Source organism: Canis aureus, chromosome 2 (assembly GCF_053574225.1).
Source record: "Canis aureus isolate CA01 chromosome 2, VMU_Caureus_v.1.0, whole genome shotgun sequence".
Lineage (NCBI taxonomy): Eukaryota > Metazoa > Chordata > Mammalia > Carnivora > Canidae > Canis > Canis aureus.
Window position 1 is genome coordinate 86,169,748 of NC_135612.1, and position 24,859 is coordinate 86,194,606.

At 43.9% G+C, this 24,859-nt stretch overlaps 2 long non-coding RNA genes across 2 annotated transcripts; one reads left to right on the plus strand and one right to left on the minus strand.

The window, feature by feature from the left end:
* The first annotated feature begins 11,420 nt into the window (after positions 1-11,420).
* On the plus strand, positions 11,421-15,552 carry LOC144291237 (uncharacterized). The gene is made up of 3 exons (XR_013358562.1): positions 11,421-11,588; positions 13,224-13,382; positions 15,241-15,552. It is a non-coding gene; the product is annotated as an uncharacterized LOC144291237 (long non-coding RNA).
* Positions 15,035-20,458, minus strand: LOC144291246 (uncharacterized). The gene is made up of 3 exons (XR_013358566.1): positions 20,044-20,458; positions 19,220-19,345; positions 15,035-15,404 (listed from the first exon to the last, which is right to left on the minus strand). It is a non-coding gene; the product is annotated as an uncharacterized LOC144291246 (long non-coding RNA).
* Between the last annotated feature and the right edge of the window lie 4,401 nt (positions 20,459-24,859).

Below are 24,859 nucleotides of genomic sequence, written 5' to 3' on the forward strand. Positions count from 1 at the left end.
CGAGTTAGGAGTGTCCTAAAGCCAGGTGGAGGCAAACTGTGGGGTGCTGGGAAGGACATGAAGGTGGAGGCCCTGAGAGAGGGCCAGGGGAGCTCTAGCTGAGCCAAGGCGAGTGGAGCAGAGGGAAACGGGAACCCCCCAGAAGGGGTTTGTGAAGAGAGGAGAGGGCTTGCCCTTCATGGAAACTTCTCGTCCTCTAGGACCAGAGGAGCCACATTTATATACAGCGCTGACCCTCTGCAGAGTTGTGGGGGATGCATCTGCAGTGTGGGCTTTTGTGAAAGTTTGGATTATTAAGATGCAAATTAATAATCATAATTCCTGGCCCTTTAACAGCACCTCTTCCTGAAAGGCCTCAAAGAGTTTTACTATTTACTGTTCCACACAAAATGCTGCTTTCTCCAATAACACTGTGAGGTATAAATGGCCACAAAACCGGTATAAAAAGAAAACATTTTAAATACAGTCACTATCGCAGGTGCATTTTGGATAGGAAATGTATTTGGTCGGATAAATTGTTATCAGCTAGGCTTTCCCTACTTTTCTCCCTTTTTAAGCCACCATAAAAACCCAGAGTAAGTTACCATGAAAAGCTATAATAATGCTAATTTTGTTCCCATTTCCTGGCTTTTTCCACTAGACTTGAGGCTCTTTAATATGACTTTAAAATTTTTTTCCATTAATAATACCCTTTCTTTTGGGCTCTGCTCTTTTGAAGTTGTATTATTATTTCCCTCTATGACTGACTGTGGCATATTTGCTGTTTAAAATCAACTCCTAATGCATGAAAGCGCATTCCCAAGGGCCACGCTGTCTACCCTGAAGTTTAAAAGCTTCCAAAAATGAGTGGGGATGCATCATTGTGAATGGAAACATTCGGGGCAGCTTGCCCTGAAACCTCCTCGGAACGAGCAGATCTGAGCATGGGGGCGCATCTCAATGAGGGGGCGGGCGACGGATCTGTCACTTGCTGCCCGCAGTCGGGTAACAGCCCGGGCACGAGCGGTCCCCACACACGTGGCAGCACCCGCCGAGGGCAGCGGGGTCCTGCACACCCCTGCCCACGGCCCCCTGCTCTCCCCCCACCCCACCCCACCCCCAGCATGGGAACAGCTGCTGCTTCTCCAGAAGGGGGTCCCCAAGGATACACACATGCTGAGCTGGGGTGTTGGGAGAATCGGGAGGCTGGCTTTGAGAAGCCTGGGGAGTACCCGACTTAGAAGTGAGAAATAAGTCAAGTCACCTCTGGCCCCAGGCCTGCTGATCAGAGGCCGGAGGACAGGTACATGTGCCTTGGACCCACACCCAAGCTGGAAAACAGGTCTGTTACCTCAATTGGTTCAGCTTGCTTGGTGGGGTGGGGGTGGGGGGTGGAGAAAAAAAGTCTGCTTATGGAAGAAATGCATGAACAGGTTTATGAAAAGGAGAGAAATGGTTAGCGTTAAGCCCCAGCACGACCCTAAGACTATCACCATCCCCTTTTTATAGGTGAGAAACCTCAAGATCAGAGAGGGTAAGCCCTTGCCAGGATCCGGGAGGGTAAACCCTCCATGTGCTGGCTCATGGCAGAGCTGAGATTCTAACCTTCGTCTTACTCCAAAGCCTGAAATTCTTCTCCTCTTCCAACCTTATAAATTCATGCCCATCGGTTCAATGTCTATCTCCAGGTCCACTTGACTTAGGGACCATCTTGAGGGTTTTTTTTTTACTCAACGTGGCCACCAGTGTATGAAAACAGTGAAGTGACGTGGAGTAATTACAACCAAGACTTACAGAGCACCTACTCTGTGCCGGGCACCCTTCTAAGCGCTCTTGCCTATCACTAATTAAATGTCCACAGCCCCCCTACGAGGTAAGGCCAGAACCTGCCTTTATGCAGGAAGAGAACGAAGACAAATATACGACATGGCAGCAAGTGGCAAAGACTGGATTCCAAGCCGGACAGTTTGGTTCCCGAGCTCATGACTGTGTTGTCCACCGTGATACAGGCAGGCGCTCTTGCGTATTTCCTGTCCCCTCGCGGGGTTGACGAGTGTCAGGGCCATGCCAGCAGCAGCCCCAGCGGGACAGAGATGTCACATTCCCATGGGCAATGAGGAGAATGTAATGAAGAGATGATTCACGAACATATGGGTGGGGTTAAAGGAAGCCCAGAATACATGATGAAGTTCTTGAGATGAACAAAGGCACTTGCTACCCACATCTGAAGGGGTGAGGTCAAAGGATGGTTCTGGAACCCAGCGCTCCCGAGAGGTGTAGTTGAAGGGGACGGATATCGGGCAGGAATATAATCCCTGCCAGCTGGGAGGGCCCTGGGGAAATAAACACCTTGATTTTTCCCCTTCTTACCCCCCCACCCCCAGGTATCTCCTCCTACTGACTGAACCCAAGTGGAATCGAGGGGTTCTCCTCAGTATCCTGGGTGAAGAAGGCTGGTGTCCTAATCCATACAGGCTGTGAAACAAAAAATATCCATAGGCAGGTGGCTTAAACAGCAAACATTTATTTTTCACAGTTGTGGAGGCTGGGGAGTCCAAGATCACAGGGCTGGCAGATTTGGTGTCTGGTGAGAGCCCGCCTCTTGGCTCACAGATCAGATGGCCGCCTTCTCGCTGTGTCCTCACGTGGTCAGAGAGGAATCCGGGTCTCTATCGGGGCACTAATCCTACTCCTGAGGTCTCTACCCTCATGATCTCACCTACCAAGGGTAATACCATCCCACGGGGGAGTAGGTTTCAACATGTGAACCTTGGAGGACGAACATTCTAGCCACGGCAGGTGGCATGTGGGGTGGGGCCGGCGGGGTCAACCAAACATTCAGCCCAGGAAGGTAAATACGGGAACTAAAAAAAAGCCTTCTATTATCGAAAAGACAACACAAGACTTTGGAAGCCATGACTCTGGTCCAACCCCCTTACTTCCCAAGTGAGGAAACGGAGGTAGAAAATAAAGTCTTGAACGGATCCGACCTGCAACCCTGGGATCCTAGTCATCTGACTGCAAATCCCTAATTTGTCCTCCAGAATCTCCTTCTAACTTTTTCCTGCGGACGTACTTCAGAGTCACGTGCTCCCCCCAGCACTGGTGTTCGCAACCACTTGCTGATTTTTCGTGATAGGTCCCTTAAATCACCCGCTGTAGCCCACTGCCTGGCCACTCCGAGGCCTCTGAATTTACAGTTCCAGTTAAAGTCACGTCCATGAAGGGGGAGGGAACGAACAGCTCTCCCATCACTTCAAGCCCCCAAATTGATTTGGCACTCGAAGTCACTGTTATATTTTATACTGAGTCTTCTGAATCAGTTCATTGAATTTTAGCTGTAGCTATATAAAATCCTCTCCAGTGAAATTATTTGGCCATATTGCGGATGGTTCTGCCATGATCTATCAATGCCACTAACTATCAGCAATAAAATAAAATAAAAAAATCCTCCTTCTTCTCTTTTCATTATAATGAATTTTCTAAACTCGGATTGAACCTTGGAAGGCGCTCTACTGGATTTTTAATTTTTCAAAGGTAGCATTTTGTATTTTTACATGGAACACACAAGATGGGTGGTGGCAAGTTTTGAATATTTTTTTTTTCATGCTGCAGAAAGGTCGCTGAGGAGATTCGGGAACGTTGGCTTGGATTTCCTGGGAGGAGAGGATGGGCTTGGGGAGGGCTCAAGGGAGTCAGCCCAGTTGGACTTGAACACCTGTGATCTAGCGTAAGTCAGGGGGATGGAGTTTAAGCAAAGAGTGGGTGTGAAAACCTGGCTGGAATCATTTTAACACACTAGTGCATCGATAAAGGGGCATAATGCATCCAATGGTTGCAAAAATGTGTATTATTGTCCTGCAGAAGAATCTGATTTCCAGATCAGAGCTCTGGAAGCCAACTTTAGGAAAGCATTACAAAATGGCGTAGGTGGAGGAAACAGATGGCCTCACAAAGAGGAAACAATTCTTAGTTCAGGGAGGAAAAGCTAGGAGTACAGATGAATACTTAGATATCACAAATAATTCTGCATTAAAAACCTAAGTCTTATACTCTAAGAGTGCACCTGGAGTTAACATCAATGAGAGTCTTTTTTAAAGATTTTATTTATTTTTTCATGAGAGACACACAGAGAGAGGCAGAGACACAGGCAGAGGGAGAAGCAGGCTCCCTGCTGGGAACCTGATGAGGGACTCGATCCCAGGACCCCGGGGTCATACCCTGAGCTAAAGGCAGACAGACGTTCAACCGCTGAGCCACCCAGGTGCCCCCAAATGAGGTTTTTAAGGCAAAATATTTAGGTAATGATGAAACTGGAGTTAATATTAACTTGTTAAAAAAAAAATGTCAGACAGGAGTTCCCCACCCCTTGTGAGGATAAAGTGACCACGTGTTTACCAATGTTTTGGTCTTTTTAGACAGACACTTAATATGTATGTTCCCTCCTCAGGGGAAAGCCCTTTAGTTAGTCAATACTTTGTCCTCTCCCTATCTATTCAAGGGGATATACAACGACATTTTAACCAATGGAAAGCCACTTAGAAGTATTAAAAAACAACTTCAGAAAGCACTCTTTGTTACAATATTTGCATTACTTTTGTAATTTGGGGGGAACCCTGGATGTTTTGATAGAAAAAATATTATATTTGAGTGCTAGAAAATTTGAAGTAAAAAATTAAGACCTCATTCCCCTTCAACTGAGAAGGGTAGACCCACTTAGGGACAAATGAAGACAACAGATATTTCATTAATTTAGGTTCTTTGGTGCAAGCAATGGCAACTGACTTGAGTAATTTAACAAAAAGGCCTTACTGGGAAAATAATGGGGCCTCACAGAATCTCCAGGAGGCTGGAGAGCTGCCTTGGAAAGTGCAGGGCCCTAACACTCATCTCATAGTGGTGTTTGGTCACTCCTGGGAAGAGTAAATGCTGTGTGTGTGTGTGTGTGTGTGTGTGTGTGTGTGTGTGTGTGTGTGTCTGCATCTCTTGCTTACAATCCAAAGTCCAAGAAGAGGTGGTGATTGGCCAACCATGGGCTCATGCCCAGTTCGGCCTGTCTTAGGTCAGGCACAAATAGGGCCCAACTTGGGAGTAAAGTCTCCTGAAATGACCATTTCAGTGGCAATTCCCCCCAAAGCAATATGAGATGCTCTGGTACAGCCCCAAAACAGCACATGGCCACTACAGAACCCATGTTAGAATTCCTTTTTCTCAAAAATATTTTATCACCCGAATTCTATATTTCCTGGTGGAAAGGTACTTGACACTTTTTCCCTTTTTCTAGAAGAGTAATTCTCAGCACCACTGGTGCATTAGTTTTCTAGAGCTGCCATAATGAATTGCCACCAACTGAAGTGACTTTAAAAAACAGAGATTTATTCTCTCATAGTTCTGGAGGTTTGGGCAGGACCTTGTCCCCCCTGAAGGCTCTAAGGAAGACTCTTTCCTTGTCTGTTCCTAGTGTCTGGTGGTTTCTGGCAATCCTTGGTGCCCCGTGGCTTGTTGATGCATCATTGTGGTTTCTGCTTCCATCCTCACATGGCTTCTCTCTGTGTCTCTGTGTCTCTTCGCCTCTTCTTACAAGGACACCAGACCTATTGAATTGAGGGCCCACCCTAACCCAGGAGGACCCCCATCTCCTGGGTTTTTTTTTTGCATCTCCATTGCAAAGACCCTAATGCTAAAAAGGGTCATTATCTGAGGTTCTGGGTGGACAGGAGTACTGGGGTAGGGGAACACTGTTCAACTCAGTGTACCCAGGAAATGCAAATTCTCAGGCCTCACCCTAGACTTACTGAATCATGAACTTTGGGAGTAGAGCCCAGTAATCCACGTTTAAACAAGATGTCTAGGGGATTTGAAACCCTCAAAAGTGCGAAGACCAATGTCCCAAAAGGAAACTACACATGCATCTCCCAAATCAGCACTTGGTCCTCACGGAAAACATGGAAAGTTATCATTTTAAGGATAAGCAAGGCTCTGATGGGAGAGGGAATGTGGTAGTGGGGTAGCAGGGTGGGAGGAATATGGGTCTGGACTTTACAGGAAGAGTGTACCTGCACTTGAACTCTGGTAACTTTGCCAGTGGTTGGAAGCTACTATGTATGAATACTTACCAAAAATAACAATCATCGTAGTCATTCACATCATCATCTACTCAAATCACATATGGCAGAAAGCAGAAGTCATTGCATAGAAAACCTCAGAACTTGTTTATTAGAGTCAAATGATGGTCCTTCTACCTTGGCAACAGATTTAATTTCTTTAAACTATGTTTTTAGCCCTTAATGTTGTTTCTTTCCTCCAGAGAAATTAAGACTTTTCTTAATAGCCAAAGGAAAAATAAATAATATTCTCTCTTAAGATTTATGAACTCAAGATTTCCTCCTGATTAGGGCTCTCTGTTATTTCTCTTTAATGCCAGTCACCGATGTACAGTACAGACTCATCCTCAGGGGTCGGCTGAATTGAATTTACGCTATTTGAGGATCTTGGTTCAGATGAACTATGGCTATTCACCATGATTAAACTTTATGCTTTGATCAATCAATCCATCAGTCAGGAAAAAATTTCAAGCATATTCTCTGTACTCCAACACTATGTAAAGAATTTTTAGAAAGGAATAAGAAGCATACATACATACAGAATATTATTATACATACAGAAATATTAAATCCCCTCCTACACATATAATCCTTAAGTAGGCGGTGTAGTATTTAGGAAACAGTGTGAATTTGATGTCTGAAGATCTTGGATGTTAATGCTAACCTCGCTCTTTCTGCTCCAAAACAGCCTGTGACAGAGATATTTACTGGCCACTGCGTGCCATGTGCTACCCTAGATGTCCCTGCCGCTTCAGTTAGGCAGTCATGTGACTTATTATGACCAATAGGTGTTAGCAGAAGGAATATATGTCTCTTCCAGGCCAGGGCATTTAAAAGCCAGTGTGTGACCCTCCGGCTTTACTCTTCCTCTCCCTCAGAAATCTCTGTAGTGATATATCGAGGCAGAGCAACCAGTATAACCTCCATCAGTCTGAATCTGTAAGTGACCAAGTGGAACAGAGCCTCCTGCTTACTTATAAGAACTGAGATAGAAATAAGTCCTTGTTGGTTAAGCCACTAGATAGGTTTTTAAAATATTTAACTTATTTATTAGAGAGAGAGAGAGAGAGAGAGAGAGAGAGATGGAGAGCACGAGCAGGGGGAGGGGCAGAGGGAGAATCAGACTCCCTGCTGAGCAGGGAGCCTGACCTGGGGCTCAATCCCAGGGCCTGGGATCATGACCTGAGCCAAAGGCAGATGCTTAACTGATTGAGCCTCCCATGTGCTCTGAATACAGGTTTTTAATGTTACTGCAGCATAGCCTGTCTATACCAACTAATAGATCCACTGGTCTACATTCAACCAGTAGTTACCCTCCCAAGACTTTGAGTCTTGAGTGGGGGCCTCTATACATGGATCAATGCTTAGAGAACAATCATCACACCCATGGTTTGTTCATTAGACAATTCCTGCTATGAAACAGATACCACAGTACCTCCTGTCCAACCACCCAGGGTTCTCACTATTCCTGTCCATTTCCTAGCCAAGTTCTCCAGATTTTTGTCAATTCTGTGGGTCTTTTCATATCCCTTTAATAAGTTCACCTTTGCTTAATTTAGCCAAGGTCTGTTTCTTTCGGCTTGGTAAGGCTCCACACCTTGGCCTTGGCACCAGGGACAATGGGACTTTAAAGAGACCCACCTATACTGCTTCTGATGAGACTCACTGCTCCCGCTATGGGCACTGCCCACTACATGCCGAAAATTATCTCAAAGACCAGGCCCAAGAAGGGGTAGTTAGAACTGGTTATCTTCTTCCCCTGGGAGACTATCAGGACCATCTCATTACCTGAGACACCCCTCAAAGTGCCAGCCTCTCAGGCCATTCCTGACTCATCTGATTCCCACACAGCTCTGAGTATTTCAAAATGTGACTCAAGCTGCCAACCCTTCCCAACACCCAGGTTATTTCAGCACACCTCTAAAACTGGTGTTTGATCAGCAGCAAAATGCCACTATCCCCAGCCTTTTCTCTTATTAAAGTCTGCCTTTCCCTGTGAATGTGGTTTCCCTAAAGCCCTCTCCAATTACCACTGCCTTTTTTCCTGGAGGTACAGGGCATTCTCCTCAATTCTCCTTCTAGATCACTGCTTCCCATCCTACCCCAACCTCCTCATCCTGTACAACCTTCAGCTCACTGGAAGCACATAGACTCACTCACTCCTTTCCTACTACACTTACCTACTAGCTTCCAAGACATGTCTCCTTCCTTATTCAGGGAAGAGTTGAACTAGTGTGGGCCATTGTGTTTTTTCTCCAACATCCTTGGAAGATTCAGCACCTATGTAGATGGCTCATCCAACACTCTGACCTCTCAGTTTCTATCCCTCACTTGTCTTTTTTCTCATGCCATCTCAGCAGCCCATTCCCAGAATCATATTCTAGAGTTTGATGTGATCAATAACTCTGCCCTCTCCAGAATTTCTTTCAAAAAGCATCCCACTCTCTCATTACATCTTCCCATCTCTCCAGCTCATTCCTTCTATTATTCTAACTCCAACTTTTCAGTTCCATTGACCCTATGAACTCTTGTTGTCTGTCACTTGCTTTGTGTCTCTACTTCTCTCCTTACCCCTCACTACAGCCCCTGTCTCGTACAAATCCTCTGGAGAAGTGTTGCAGGGGTTAGCAGCACAGGCTCAGAGTGAGACTGCCAAGGTCAAATCCTGGCTCTGTCACTTAGTAGCTACGTGTCCTTAGACTGGTTACTCAATCTTCTGTGTCTCAGTGCATCATTTATAAAAGGGGGGGCGGGTGTCTATCTTTCTCAAAACATTGTTATAAAGATTAAATGGGTTAATATTTAATATCAATATTTAATACACAAATACTTACATGTGTCTGGTACATAGAAGCCACTATAAAAGAGCATGTGAAATAAATTTTTAATACTCTTCAACCATTTTTGAAGAAAAAATGCATCTCATTCCATCTCTTTTACTCACTTGGCAAAAACCAAACTCTTGGATAAACCCTCTTTTTCATTTACTGCATATATGGACTCCAGTGGGTACAAATGGCTAGAGAAAAACACACAAACATATTTTACTCTATAGTTATAAATATGTAACCACATATCTCGAGTGGGCTCAGAATTCTATCTCATTCTGTAATAAATAAATTCTTCTACTCTATTTTTAAAGCATTCTTCTCTTTCTGTAAATCTTTAATATCCCACCTAACCTTTAGCCAATGACCTTCTTTTTCCTTTCATTAAAACATAAAACAGTTAAACATATTTCAACCACCGATCAAGCCATTTGCACCTGTATCTATCCACTCTTCCTCTTGGGCACTGGATCCCATCCTCTTTTATCTGCTCAAAACTTGGTTTATGCAAGTATTTTCTTTCTCTCCTGAAATACAAATTTCTTCCCATCAATAATGTACATTCCTATCAGTGTAAAAACATGCTCTAATATTGCTCACTTTTTTAAAAACTTAAAATCTCTCTCATCCACAACCCCTACTGGCCCATTTCTCTCCTGCCTTTTTAAGCACAAGTCTTTGCAAGAGTTGTCTATATCAGCTGCTTCTACTTTCTCATCCATTCTCTCTCTCCTTTTTACTCATTGAACTTGCTTTTTTCAAAGTTGCCCAAAATTTCCACACTGGCCCAAACCAGTATGTCTTCATCCTACTTGACTGATACTGGCAACTCGGTGAGCACTGCCTTGTTCTTGAGACATCTTTCCCTGGCCTCCAGGACATCACTGCCTTTCTTGTTTGTTCTCCTCACACTGGTCAACTCTTTTCTGTGTCTTTTTCTGGCCTCTCCTTTACCTGACCTCTGAAAGTTGAGGGTCCCAGGTCTCATTCAGTTTCAATGTTCTAAATACTAGCTATATTTTAATGACTCTTAAACTTATACCTTTAGTTTCCCCTCTCCCCTGAAATCTAGACTCATATATCTGCTTAACTAAAATCTATACTTTGATATCTGAATAGTCACCTTGAACTTAAAATATCTAAAACATAACTCTTATTTTTACTACCCCACCCCAAAATGCTCCTCTTGTATCTTTTCCTTTCCAGCAAATGGCAGCATGATTGATACTGTTGGCCAGGCCAAAAATCTTGAACTCAGCCTTAATTATGCCTTTTCTCTCACTTCTATATCCAGTATATCAGCAAGCCTTGTTGGGACTAACTTCAAAATGTATCCAGAATCTAACATATTCTTGTGTGCCCATTGCTACTAATCCACTCTACACCACCATCAACGCTCACCTACATGACTAAACGGGTATCCTAGCTGGTCTCCCTCCTTCAGCCTATACTCCTTTTCCCCTCTCATTCATTTTTCATACAGCAGCCAGTGGGATCCTTCTGCCACATGAGCCATTTCATGTTACTCTTCTACAAGAGCTTCTTGTCACATTTGAAATAAAATATAAAGACCTAACCATGACCTTCAAGGATCCTGATAATCTGTCTGAATCTCTGTTTCCATCAACTGCCTATTTACTCTATTGCTCATTCTTCTTTAGTCACATTCCCCAGGATCTTTGACCTCTTTGTTAATCTTCAGACATGCTGTGTGTATCCCATCTCAAGACCTTTGTCCTCATAGTTCACTCTGTCTAGAGCATACCACCCCCCCACAACACACACCCATCTTTGTCATGGCTCAGCCTCTCTCCTCATTCCAGTCTTTGTCCAAATGTCATTTCTTAAGACCTCCATTATATTTAACATAGCCTGCTCCCTGACTCCATTCACTCTCTGTTGTAGACAGTTCCCAATGATGGTTGCCATCAATTTGGCCCATTGGGAGACGGACTCTATTTGCCCATCCTTGAATCTGGGCCAGTCTCGTGACCTGCCTTGACCAATAGAACACAGAGGAAGTGGCAGTGTGCCAGTTCCGGGACTGGCCTTTAGCAAGTCTGGAAGCTTCCAGGCTACTTTCTCTGAAGAGGCTAGTTGCCGTATTACAAAGAAGATCAAGCTAGACTACTGAATGATGAGATATCATGTAGAGAGGGAGTGTGGAGGAGTATGGAGCCACCACACATATGAATTCTTGGACTTTCAGCCCAGCCTAATGCCAATGAATGTGGCCAAGTGACTGACCCCAGTGGATTAAACCAGCCAGCTGAACCATCCCCAAATTTTTGACCCACAAAATCATGAAAAATAAGAAGTTTTGTTTAAAGCCACCAAATTCAGGATAGTTGGTAACAAGGTAGTACATAACTGAAATATCTCCTAATACTCTGTGCTGTAGATGAAATGTTTGTATCCTCCCCAAATTCATATGTTGAAAACTGTTACCCATTATGATGAGAGGTGGGGGTCTCTAGGAGATGATTAGGTCATGACGACAGAGCTCTCACGAATGGGATGAGCGCCCCAACAAAAGAGACCGCACAGAGCTCTCTTGTGCTCCTTCCACCACGTGAGGACATAGCTAGAAGACGACTGTAATGAACGAGAAAGTGGACTCTTACCAGACGTTGAATCACCAGGCACATTGATCTTGGACTTCCCAGCCTCCAGAACAGTGAGAAATAAATTTCTGTTGTTTATGCGACACCCAGACTATGGCATTTTGTTACTCCATATTTTCACAGTATTTTATTAGACTAGTCTGAACAGACTAAGACACCATTTACTTTTTTTTTTCCGTTTATTTTTCTTCATAGCAATTGTTTCAGTAAGAAATTACACAATTATTATTAGTTTATCTACTGCTTATTATCTGTCTCTGCCTCCAGAATATAACCTTACAAGGAAAAGGACTGTCTTTTCATCATAGCATTCGCAATGTTTGGAACAATCTCTGGCCTATTTTAGGACTCGATAGATATTTGTTGATAAATTAATATACCAAGAACCTTAACTGCTAAAAAGCCTTACTTTTCTACAAAAAATCATATCCATCCTCACTGAAACACTTTCCTATAAGTCCCAGATCCAGGGATGTCTGGGTGGTTCAGTGATTGAGCATCTGCCTTGGGCTCAGGGTGTGATCTCAGGGTCCAAGGATTGAGTCTCACATTGGGCTCCCCACAGGGAGCCTGCTTCTCCCTCTGCCTATGTCTCTGCCTCTCTGTCTGAATCTCTCATGAACAAACAAATAAAATCTTAAAAAAAAAATCCCAGATTCAATTACATCTGCCCTTTAAACCAGAGATCTCAATCAGGTTCCTAGGAAAACAGCAGCCTCCCCTCTCCTCCTCAGGGAATACTTTGGATCAAGATCTGCAGTGCATTTTAAGATGACTTAGGTATTGTTACCACTCACTGGATAGTACAGAACAATCCTGTGGGTTGGTTAATGACAAAGTACCACTTAGTCCTCTCATCTTCTCAGGACAGACTTCTTGTGCCATCCAGCCCCTCCCATTTAAATACATACAAGTCCCCATTTTAGGACAGAACATCACAGCAGGGTCTGATAATTCTTATTAATTCCTGCGATCCCACCAATTTTTCCATCAGGGCAACATGAGAACAGCCCCCTCTGTGTTAGTCATCGACGATCATTTTCTAGCGTGCTTCCTCCCTGATTCACTGGCCCTCATCGTGCATGAGATAGCGGACACAGCCACATTGGGGAATGCCTTTCTCTGAAATAGGTTTGCTGTGATTTCTTTCATGCCTGATTGGAACACAGAGTCATAATTAGAATGAGGCTCCTCTCCCAGGTCATTGTTCTGATGGTTCTAAATTGGTTCACACAATCCCATTTCTTTCTAAATGAACAGGACCTTTGCCTTTTTGGTTGTAGACATGTGAGATTGACCACCGGGTCCCCAACACCTCCCTGTGACTACCATTTTCCCTGGTGTTTTCGGGTACTCTGCCCTATACATTTCATTTGGGGAGCCACATTGCTAGGTTGTAATTTAATTTTTCTAAATTTAGTCTGTAGAAGGCTCACCGCCAATGGAAGGGGGTTATAGCTCACTAGGAATCCACATTTAAGCAGGAGAGAGTCCTCTCTGGGGATCTGGATTTATTTATGGAGTTTGGGGACTCAAATGAAGACCAAATGACTTAGCAGCCACACTTCCCCACCGCAATTTAACAGTCTCTTAAGCACAAAATCAAACACAATATAAATAAAATGGCTTGAGTCTTTCCTGAGTGTCTTACCTTAACTTCCGCTGTCTTCTGTCTTGCTGTCCCCTAGATGTCCCCAAAGACCCCCTCTATCTTCTTGAAGAACTGTAGCTTTTTAAGGAGAAACAATCGCCTCTCCTGAAATGCTTTCTACTACCTCAGGAGCCATCCGGCAGCGCAGAAAGAATTATTAAAAGATCAGATCTGTTGAAGATCTTAATTAGAAAAGGTACCAGTTGTGTGCAATACCTTTCAGAAAACATGTTATGTGCCTACACCTGTACTTGGCATTATGGGAAATAAAGGCATAAATCAATTTTATATCTCACTCTCTGCTAATAAGGGAGTTAAAAAGACAAGCCATAATATAGTAGAGTAGTTCAGAACATACGATATAGAAGTAAATTGGCTGGACTAGAATCCTGGCTGGAATCTGGTTAGGATACCTAGCCTTTCTGTGCCTCAATTTCCTCATCTGTAAGTCAGAGACACTAGGAGGCGGTACCTCACTGGTTACTACGAGGATTTAAATGAGTTGATATATGTAAACAGGAGAGTGTCTCACATGAAGTAAGTGATTTCTGTTTTATATTGATATGGATGTGTGTGTGTAGATGTGCGTGTCATCTTCATACAATGTAGAAATTACCCACTGCAAGGGAGGGGTCCATATAGTGCTGTCAGGATCCAGAGGCAGGAGACATCTGCAGCTAAAAAGAACTAGGGAGGGCAAAGATGATCATGCTCACTAAATATTACATTGCTTTGCCCACTTTCCAGTTCTTTCATCAGGATCCCATGATAAGTTCTGGCGAGTGGCATGTGTGTGAACGTGCTGAGTTTATTTGGTCCCTCTTTTCCTGCTACAGTGAATGAGAAGGCTCTGCATCCCAGATATTGTGGCTACAGTTGGTAGAAAGTCCATCAACCTGAGTACCTGAGTGTCAACATAGAGTACAGATACCTCTCCTGACCCAAACACACACATTCAACCCTCCAAGCCCCCCCACAATGAATATATAGCATGAGCAAAATATAAATCTTCCATATGCTAAGCCATTGGAAGTTTAGGCTTCATTTGTCACTGTAATGTCACCTAGCTTGTCATGATTAAGTATATGTCTCTCTCTGTATGTATATAATATTCTATGTGCCTTATATAAATAAATATAAATATAAGATTAAAATTATATAAAATTAATATATATATATAATGGTGGGGGGACAACCCAAGAAAAAGAATGGAAGTATTGCAAAGTATAATGTGTCGAACAAATGTTTGATTGAAAAGAAAAACTGACGTCAGATCATGGAGGGCTTTACATTCCAGACTAGAGAGGTTAGACTCTATTCCACATGGAACAGTCACCATTAAGCATGTTGTCTGGGATAATTGCCCCCAACAGACACTCCAATGAGAGTTCTATGAAGAGCAAGAGACTTTCACGAAGTCCAGTGCTTTCAGGTAGTACCTACTTGAGCCAGAGAATCTCTCCCTTCCCCAAATAGTTCAGAACACTAGAAGTTTGCTCTGTGAGTCCCTATTAAGAACTGGGTTTTATGGTCTCAAAGACAAAAAGTTTTTTATCATGATTCCTAATCCACCTTCATAAACTCTCCCAGTCCAGGGTAGCGTGACCTCCTCACCCCTTGCATTTGCTGTTGGAACTGAAGCAATGTTTCAGTATGACAGCTTCTAGAGAGAATAACCAAAACTTGCATGCTCCCCTTCATCAAGTGAGGGCCTTGCTGACTGAGAGCATTTCTCAAAGTGGAATGGTTTTAAATACTTCCACAACCAAAATTAAAAGAGGGTATGTTTCTGTCCAAATTGAAAAAAAAAATTGCCTAAGAAAACCAAGAATTATAGTTTTTGCATTTTATCTTAGAAATATTAAAACCTATTATGTTGGTTGAGGTAATCACAGCTACTATAACAAATAAACCCCAAACTGAGTAATAGCTCAAACATCATAGACATTGATTTGTTAATACAAAATCCTAAATGGTGTTTGGAGGTGGTTTCTCTCTGTATGATGACTCAAGGATCATGGCTCCTTCTATCTTGTGGCTTTGTCCCCTTCCAGCTGTAGTGTTCAAGGGTTCAAGATCATCGTGCCAATCTGCATCTAGCTGGCAGAAGGGGAACGAGAATGGAGTTTCATGCATGGAAGTTTCACCGGCCAGGTCCTGAAGTGGTACGCATCATTTCTGCTCACCTTCCATCAGCCAGCACTCACTTATAGGGTCTCTGTTAATTGCAAAATTGGCGGGTAAATGTCATTTACCTGTGTGTCCAGGAAAAAAAGAAAAGAAAAGATGCCTGGGGAATAATGACCAGCTTTGCCACACCTGTTATTGTTTGTTTTTCTCCCAATATACATCTATTAAAAAATGAGTTAGTGAATTAAACTTCTGCTCATTCTTTCAACAGATATTTATTGAACACCTGTTGTGTTCAAAGTACATGCATGGTGGCTGCGGGTGAGTTAGGGGAAACACAGGGAAGAATGTGATAGAAAGCCTTCCTGGGGATCCCTGGGTGGCGCAGCAGTTTGGCTCCTGCCTTTGGCCCAGGGCGCGATCCTGGAGACCCGGGATCGAATCCCACGTCGGGCTCCCGGTGCATGGAGCCTGCTTCTCCCTCTGCCTGTGTCTCTGCCTCTCTCTCTCTCTCTGTGTGTGACTATCATAAAAAAAAAAAAGAAAGAAAGAAAGCCTTCCTGGAGGAGTTTATGAGGCAGAAAATGACAAAAGCTCCAGGGGAGGCTCAGATGGGCTTTTTGGAAGTTCAGCAGAGGGTTTGGGTGGAGGATCCTAGGATAGGAGTGGGGTGCTGCAGGCTAATAGGAGCAAAGCCAGGGGGTCCTTGAGGCAGGAAGTAGGAGATTCAATCTAATGGGAGCGAAGGGTGAAGGAGATGAGAGACGAGAGAGGACGTGTAAGTTGGACAAGTTTGTTCACGTCCACCGCCTTCGGACTCTCACTGATCACAGGTGATGATGCATTTCTGAGAAAGGCGATTCAATCACCTATTTTCCCCCATCCATTTTTCATTAAGCCAGTACCCTGCTCCTTTTCCACTTCAAATAATTATAAAGATGATTATGGAAATGATGGTGGCGGTGGTGATGCTAATGATTAGGAGGGAGAAGAGATTTTGTAAAATTTCCTAATGTACTCAGACATCTTTGCCTCACTCAGAGGAATCCTCGAGATCGGCATTCATGAGCTGCCGTGGGCCGATTTCCACTCCCCGGGAGCTCACAAGGGAGGAAGTGCAGCAGATGAGGGACTGCTTTTGAGAATCAGCAGAGCACGGCGACTTGGCAGTCAGTTTGGAGAACACGGAAGTCACAAAGCAGTACATTTAGGGCAGGCCTGAACGGGCTCAAACATCTCCACCAGACCACGGGGCCAAAAATCACTGGTACCGAGACCAGTGTACTCCACCATTGGCCTTTCAAAACCAAACCAAAACAAAACACAAAACACATAAGAGCTGGGTAATTAGGCTGCTTATTCTTCATCTGAATTAGGCAGACAGACCAGCCAAGTGCAGGGAACCTAAAGCAACCTGAACAGATGAAGTTTAGACACAATCCAAGTCATTTCAGTTGACCACCAGTGTCACCTACGGGAAAGGGTGTGGGCTGCCCAGCCTGTTCTGCGGAGTGCAATCTGCCCTTCTTGTCCTTTCTGGACAGTCCTTGCCTGTCTTCCTTTCTGGGCTCATGTCGGCTCCCAGACACAGTAGTAGAGAACAAGGGGGAAACAACTATTCCGTGAAGACCATGAGACTGCATTCATTCTCAGGTAGGGCTGCCACAACACAACGCCTCACACTTGGTGGCTGAGAACGGAAGGAATTTCCTTTCACAGCTTTGGAAGAACACTCAACATGAAGGAACAAGAATTGCTAAGGCTCTAGGATGGGAGGCTTGCATGGCCAGTGCAGTGGCCACGAAGAAAGTGAGAGAAATACAGGAGGTTAATGCCAAGCCTTCTTCCGTGGCATGTACCATCCCCTCCATTGGCAATCCCAGGCATCCCTTAAAATCCACTCGTGCCCCCTCCCCTTGATTCTGTCTCCTTCCTGGGCATCGACTCTGTCTACATATGCTGCCAATCTTGACCTCCTCTATGCCCACACAACCAATATCTCCAGAAAAGCACCTGGCATGTTGCGTTGAACACACGGGAAGCCCTGAGTGGCGTTTCCCTTTCTTATCTCTTCAAATCCTTAGCACAACTTTAGGGATTTTTCACTGCAAATCAAATTTGAAGTGAGTTTTTAGAGAAGACCTGGTTTATGTGCCAAGACACAAAGACACAATAGGGGCCTTTCAAAGAGCTCTCTTGCTAACGTTAAATCATAAGGAACAATGTGCTTCCTGACATTTTCAGATTCCCAGACCAGAGATTGAATATGATCAAGGAGGGGAGTAGGGGTGAGCTGCTTTAGGAACGTTCTGTCCAGACTACGTCTTTATTTGTGGGGCAAAGGGAAGTAATTCACTTAGTGTTCATGGATGTACCCAGATGTGTGTGCCCTGATTTTTGTCCAAGCCAAGTCTTAGCTATGGAAAATATCCCTGTTCTGTAAAGGAACTCTCAAGGACGCCAGGGAGATAGAGGAAAGTCTGTGTACACATGTGTGTATGAATGTGTGCGTGTGGCATGAGAGAGAGAGAGAGCACTTGTGAGCTTAAATTCATGTATGTTGGGGAGGAGAGGGAGTGGTGGATCCAGTTAACACAAGGAAATTTAATCCGCACTTGACTGCTTAGCCAAATATAGAAGTAGTACCTAGGGGGTGACATCATTATATGGGAAGGTGGTTGTAAGTGGAACACTTCAGGCTTGGAGAAGTTTTCGGCACCTGCTTTAATCAACCTTACAACTATTTTTATGAAGATTCACACTTATAGAAGTTTGATGAGTTTTCTCGAGTTCCTTCCTTTTGCTTATAGTTTGGGATTTTTCCATGTTTTTGGACACAAATAAATGCAGCTGTTTGCTCTGTGAGAGCAAGAGAAAACATATATTTAGGCTGCATTTGTAATACAGAGAGTGTTCAATTGAGACTGGATTTGGCTTCTTGCCTTATGTTTCAACTTTTCTTTTTAATAGCATAAGATCCTTTATTCATGCAAATGATGCTATTGACTCATCAGCATGGTTAAGCCAAAGAAGAGGGGTCTGGGCATAAAAACAATGGTGTTTCAGTTCTGCTTCATCAGTAATGACCTTCCTGGATGTGGCAGATTGTATTTTCCAAAGATGGTCCCCAAGTCTCACATCATTACATCTTGACAATGTGACCTTGACCCTGTCCCATTAGGAGGAGGCATCTCTGTCCACTCCTCTACAATCCGAATGGGCTCGCGACTTGCCTATAACCAAGAGAACGCAGTGGAAGTGACCACCATGCACCACTTTGGAGGCAGGGTCATAAAAGACAATATAGCCTCCTCAACCTTGTTCTTAGAACGTGAACATCCAGAGCTTTGCCTCTCCTGAGGCTACTGTTCTGGGAGGAAACTAAACAGTATGGAGAAACCACGGATAGGTGCTCGAGTCAAAAGTCCTGATCTTTGATGGGTGATGTATGGAATTGCTGAATTACTGTCTAGTACACCTGAAACTAATACAACACGGTGTGTTAACAACACTGGAGTGAAAATAGGACTTTAAAAAGTCCTGGTTTTTGAGAAAGACAAATACCATATGATTTCACTCATACATGGAATCTAAAAAACAGAACAAACGAATAAACAAACAAGCAGAAAATAGATTCAGACCTATAAATAAAGAGAACAAGCTGATGGTTGCCAGATGGAAGAGAAGTAGGCACAGCCTAGAGAATCTAGTCAAGGATATTGTGATGGGGTTTATGGTGACAGATGGTAGCTACGCTCGTGGTGAGCACAGAGTAGTGTATGGAGAAGTTGAATCACTATGCGTACACCTGAAACTAATGTAACATCGTGTGTCCACTATGGCCAAATGAAAACAAAATTTGAAAGTTCTAGGTTTTGAGTTCTCACAGCCCAGATGCCAGACCTGTGATTGAAGAAGTCTTCAGATGTTCCACACTCTCAGTCATGAAGTGCTTCAAAACTTTAAGTATTTCCAGCTAAGGAACCAGGCAGGCCAGAGACCAGCTATCCCCGTCGAGCCCTTTCTGCCCTGCGGACATGCCATGTGAAGGAGAAATTAAATTCTTTCTTATTCAAGTCTCTGTCTATTTAGCTCTCTATTACTCAAGCTCAGCTTTGATCGAAATACACCCCTCAAAGTTTCCTGGTACTTGTATGATAAAGTCCCACTTCCAGAATGTGGCTAAGGCTCTGGTCTTCCCTCCAGCCTGATCACTCATCACTCTCTTCCCTACTCTTGTGCTCGAGTTCAGCTAGTCTTCATAAAGTTTCTTTGGTCTCACGCAGTTCCCTCTGCCAGAGTGGCACTCCTTCTCAGCCCATCCTCTTGCCTCGCTAACTTCAGGTCTTATGTTAAATGACACTTCACATGGATTCCTATTATGTACTCTTACGGCATCCCTGTATTTTTCTTTCATGGTACTTGTCACCTTGGTGATGAAATAATCATTGGCATAACTGTTTGGTACCTGCCTCACCACTACATTGTAGATATCATAGGGATCAGGCTCATGTCAGTCCTGTTTCCTGCTCTATTCCCAGTGCCTAAACCATGCTTGGCAAATAGTAGTTTCCTCAAACAGTATTTGTTGAATTTTATTGCATGAACTTGTAAGACAGCTGACCAAAGTTTGGAGGGTAGACTTGTGGCTGGAAAAGTAAGCAAAAGATGAACCTGCCCATATTGGTATCAACCTATGACCTTGGCTTCATAGTTATTATACTCACAGATCAGCTGAGCTCACCCCACCAGGCTGCAGGCCTCCTGAGTTTGTTCCCTATAGGCTATCTTGAGTGTCATCAGGGACACTTCTGATAATAGAATCTCTCTCTTTAAAAAATTGGTTTATGGATGAAAAAGTCCCAAGTATATAGGATGCTGAGTTTAGCAGAATCTGTATGTAAATTGGTATTTTGCTGGTGATCAATCTTGTGCTAAAAATGGAAAATCAATAAAAAAAAGAAGATCTAAGGGGAAAAATAAGTTGTAGACATTTTTGGTCCAATGAGTTTCCAAGTCCGAGGACACTGCATCTGAGACCAAGGTTACTGTCTGTTTCAAAGGAGTGTGCAAGAGAAGTGGACGACCATCTCATTTATACAGAATATGGCTGAAGGATTCAGTGAGAGAAAAGTTCCAAGGCAATGCTTCCTATTACACTTCTTGGGAAAGGCCTTTGCAGTAGCTCCCGGAGACAAAGGAGGGATTCATCATCATACGTGACCAGTGGTTCTGGAATCTCTTGAGCTGCAGAGTTCACAGAACCATTGAAGAGACAAGAGCTGAAACAGCAGTGAGCTGAAAGACATTGAAGTAGCATGAAAAAGAATAAAAGTCCATAAAAAATACTTCATCTCAGATCCTTCAACTAGATATCAAAATGGGTTGACACAATTGAAAGATACGGATGGTGCTAGGCAAATGCCGCCAAGTAGGGCCAATTCCAACCACTTCTGACTGAAGTGGGAAAGCCTTGGGAAAGGTAAAACATTAACTGGGGAGCCAGTAGACCTATACACCATGAACTTTCTCCAGACAACTTTGTAGATGCCTAATTAGCTTTGTTAGACAGAGATGAGGAAGGTCTCATTAAGAAAAATAGCTGCTAGTGTTGAACTGGGCCTCGTCCCCCACTTCCTATGTTGGATTCCTAACCCCTAGTACCTTAGAATGTGACCTGATTTGGATATAGGGTCATGGCAGATGTAATTAGTTAAAATGAGGTCCTACTGAAGTGAAGTGGGTCCCTAATCACTCCAGTATGATTGGTGTCCTGTTGAAAGGAGAAATTTGGATGCAGGGACAGACACATATAGAAGGAAGACAAGAGACACAGAGAGAGGATAGTCATCTACAAGCCATGGAGAGAAGCCTGGAACAGATCCTTCATAGCCAATTTTGGTGTCAGACTTCTGGCCTCCACAATTATGAGACAGTAAATTTCTGTCATTAAAACCACCCAGTGTGTGGTTCTTTGTTACAGCACCCCCAGCTAACTAATACAGTAGCATAGCACAATAGCAGCGTGCACAGAGCTCAGAGAAAGTTTAATCCTGGATCCACCCTTACTAGCTAGGTGACATTGGTCAATCATTTAAAAGCCCTAACATTCTCAGCTTCCTCTTCTTTCAAACACAGATAATCAGGAATGATATTCAAAATATTTAACAACCCATAGGATACACAGCAGAGGCTGCCAATCTCCCAGGCAGCCACAGGAGAGTGCCCGCAGATGCGTTAGTTCTTGAAGGCTCATTCCACTCTTGGACAACTACATGGACACCAAGCACTTGCCTGTTGAGATGCTGGCTCCACCACCCAGGGCTCTCTCCACCCCTTCAGCATCTGGTCAACTTAGGCCAGGAGAACATGCGGGGATGAGGGTCATTGTGGGGGAACCACACAGGGCTCTCAGAACATGATGAGAGGCGGTGCCCACCTAGGTCTCTCCTGGGCTGAGGTATTTGGTTAGGGAGTGGTATAAGGGTACGGACTTCATTCCTAGGGTACAGAGCATCTGTTATTTACCAACATGTATGGAAACATTTTACAATTTCAACAACCTATGGGGGCTTCCTGGCTTTTACCAGCTGACTACCAAGACCTGGGATAATTACAGACACTACATGGTTTTATGAAAATTAGGTGAAGTGACACATGCCAAATGCTTAGCAAAGCGCCCGGCATATGGCAAATGCTCAGTAAATGCTAGTTTACATTATTATTGAGAAAGATGGTATTTCAATAGAACTCAGGGAACATTTATTAAGCACCTACTATGTACTGTACTGTCTTGGGCAGTAGGGATACAGAGATGAATATGGTCCAATCTCTGTCTTCAAGAAACGTATTTTTATTCTTTTCTACTTCCCTGCTCTTCATAATGAAGAGAGATTGAGTCTTTCAATGCCTCAGTGCCTGTTACTGTAGGTTCTACCTTCCTTTCCACAAAAGATGTACTCCTACCATCATCAATTGGGTATTTCTTTAGGGACTCTCCCAAGCCATTGTTTGGTTTACGTGATCCCTGAACTGATCGAATCTAAAAGAAAACAAACAAAAAACTTGTATTGAGGCCTGAACTCAATTGATTTTGTTTCCATTAAGATAAAAAGAAAAAAAAAGTCAAGCTTAGTTAATATATGCCCAGTATTGTTTTTTCCAGGACGGCATCAAAGGATCATTTGTGATAAAAATCAGACCCGCTGCTGTGGTAGTTCGTTTCCAAAGATGGAATTCTTTGGAATTCCTCTGTCCCGATACGTACATGGATGCCTCCATCCCATCCTTATCTAGAGGGAGACTCTGTTACTCAACTTTCTTGAAACTAGGTTGACTTGTGACTACTTCGACCAAAGTCTGTGTCGTGGTGGAAGAGATTTCATGCCAGTTCCAGGGCTGAGCTTTTATAGCACTGGAAGCTTCCATTTTGCTATGGTCTGAATGCTTGTGTCTCCTCAAAATTCAAATGTTTATATTCTACTCCCCAGGTGATGCCGTGTGCAGGTGGGGCCTTTGGGAGGTGATTACACAGTGAATGCTCTGCTGTAATGACTAGGATGTTCTTTTAGGGACCCCAAAGACCCAACTTACCTCTGTGTCACCGTACTGTGTTAGATCACAATGACAAGACGGCCATCAAAGAACTGGCCCTCACAGACACCCAATCGGTCTGCACCATGATCTTGGGCTTCCCAGCTTCCAGAACTGTAAGAGATAAATGTCTGTGGTTTTTAAGCTTCTCAGTTTACGGTATTTTGTTAGAGCCTCCTGAATGAACGAAGACATACTTTCTCTTCCTTGAAACACTTGCTCTTGAGAAGCTCCTTCTGGGAACCTGGCTGCCGTGTAATGAAAAGCCCAACATGGAGAGACAGGGGTAGGTGTCTGAGTTGCCAGCTTTAGCTGAGTTCCCAGCCGGCAGGCAGCGTTGACTGCCAATGTCACCTGCCATCCATGTTAATGAGCTACCTTGGATGTCCGGTACAGATGAGCCTTCAGAGAACCATAGGGCCGGCTTCCATCTGACCTCCCCAGAGAAGACTCCATAGAGAACAACCTAGCTGAGCCCAGTCAACCGGCAAAGCCCCCAGAGACAGTAATACATCAACGATCGAGCCACTAGGTGTGGGGTAGTTTGTTGCATAGCAATAGGTGACCAGGATTCTGCTCTTCGTGAATTTCAAATATTCTCAACTACAAAGCATTGTGAAGAAGCAGAGCATGGGAATCAGAAGCTGGACTCTGGCCACAGCTCTGTCCCTAACAGGCTCTGTGACCTTGGGCAAGGTGCTTCATCACCTTGGGCCTCTATTTCTTCCCTTGTAAAATAAGGGGTCCAGATCTCTGAGAGTCCTCATACTTCTAACACTCCATGGTGCTGTAACCCTTCTTGGGTGATGTCTAACAGCACCTCCACTAACCTTTTGTGCAGAGCTCCACCCAAATGTAAAATTCCGCTTGACTTCACAGAGCTGTAGACCCTCAAGGTCAGCTGGCTCAATCTGCTCATTGTATAGATGAGGACACCACATCACAGGGGGGTGGGGGTGCCCCAGCTTCCGCACTCACTGCTCCAACCCTCTGCTCCCTTTCTCAAGCTTTTGTCCAATTACTACTTCCTTCACCTTGAAAAGGAGTCATTGCTTCCTCTTTTTCAAATGATCCGGGGTATGGTAAGTAAACTCGCCAACTCATGGTTTCTGTGTCTTTGTGGTCTTTGATCCTCCCCTCTCACGGTTTTCTCAACGGATCTGGTTTTTCTTTTTTGTGTGTTTTTTGTTTTTGTTTAACTTATTTTTATTATGATAGGATACATAGAACATAAAATATGTTGTATTAACCATTTTTAAGTGTGCCAAATGGATCTAGTCTTCAAGATTCATTTCCGGTTCCTGGAAAGGGTGACCATGTGACATAACATAGTCATAGGGCCGGTTCTGGAATATTTTCCCATGTTTCTGCAGGGTTCAGCTGCTTCGGGAACTTGGCCATTAGACTAAGAGCCTCAAGGAGAGAAGACAGGGTCTTAACCTGGTTGTCAGAAGACCTTCCTAAGATGTCTTCTATCACCTTTGGATTCTTTTTCCTGGGCGCCTGGGTGGCTCCATAGGTTAAGCATCTGCATTTGGCTCAGGTCATGATCCCAGGGATCTGAGATCGAGTCCTGATCAGGCTCCCCTGCTTAGAGGGGAGTCTTCTTCTCCCTCTGCCCCTCACCCTGTATGTACTCTTTGTTAAATAAATAAATAAGATCTTAAAAAAAAAACAAACACATGTTTTTCCTGCCTCAGGGGAACAAACAGTGTTCATAAATGGCAGCTATTGTGTCACACGTGGGCTTATATGTGCCTTTTTCCCCGAAAGGTAAGCTACTCAGTGGAATAGCAGGGACACGGCAAGCTCATAAATACCCTCTTTGACAGCCTCTCTTTAGAAATCATGTTTATTTGCCAAGTTGTGCTTCTGCTAGAGAACAAAGGGAAATTTGCCCTATGGTGACTGAATGAGGTCAAAGCCTTATCATTGGTGTCACCAAGGCTT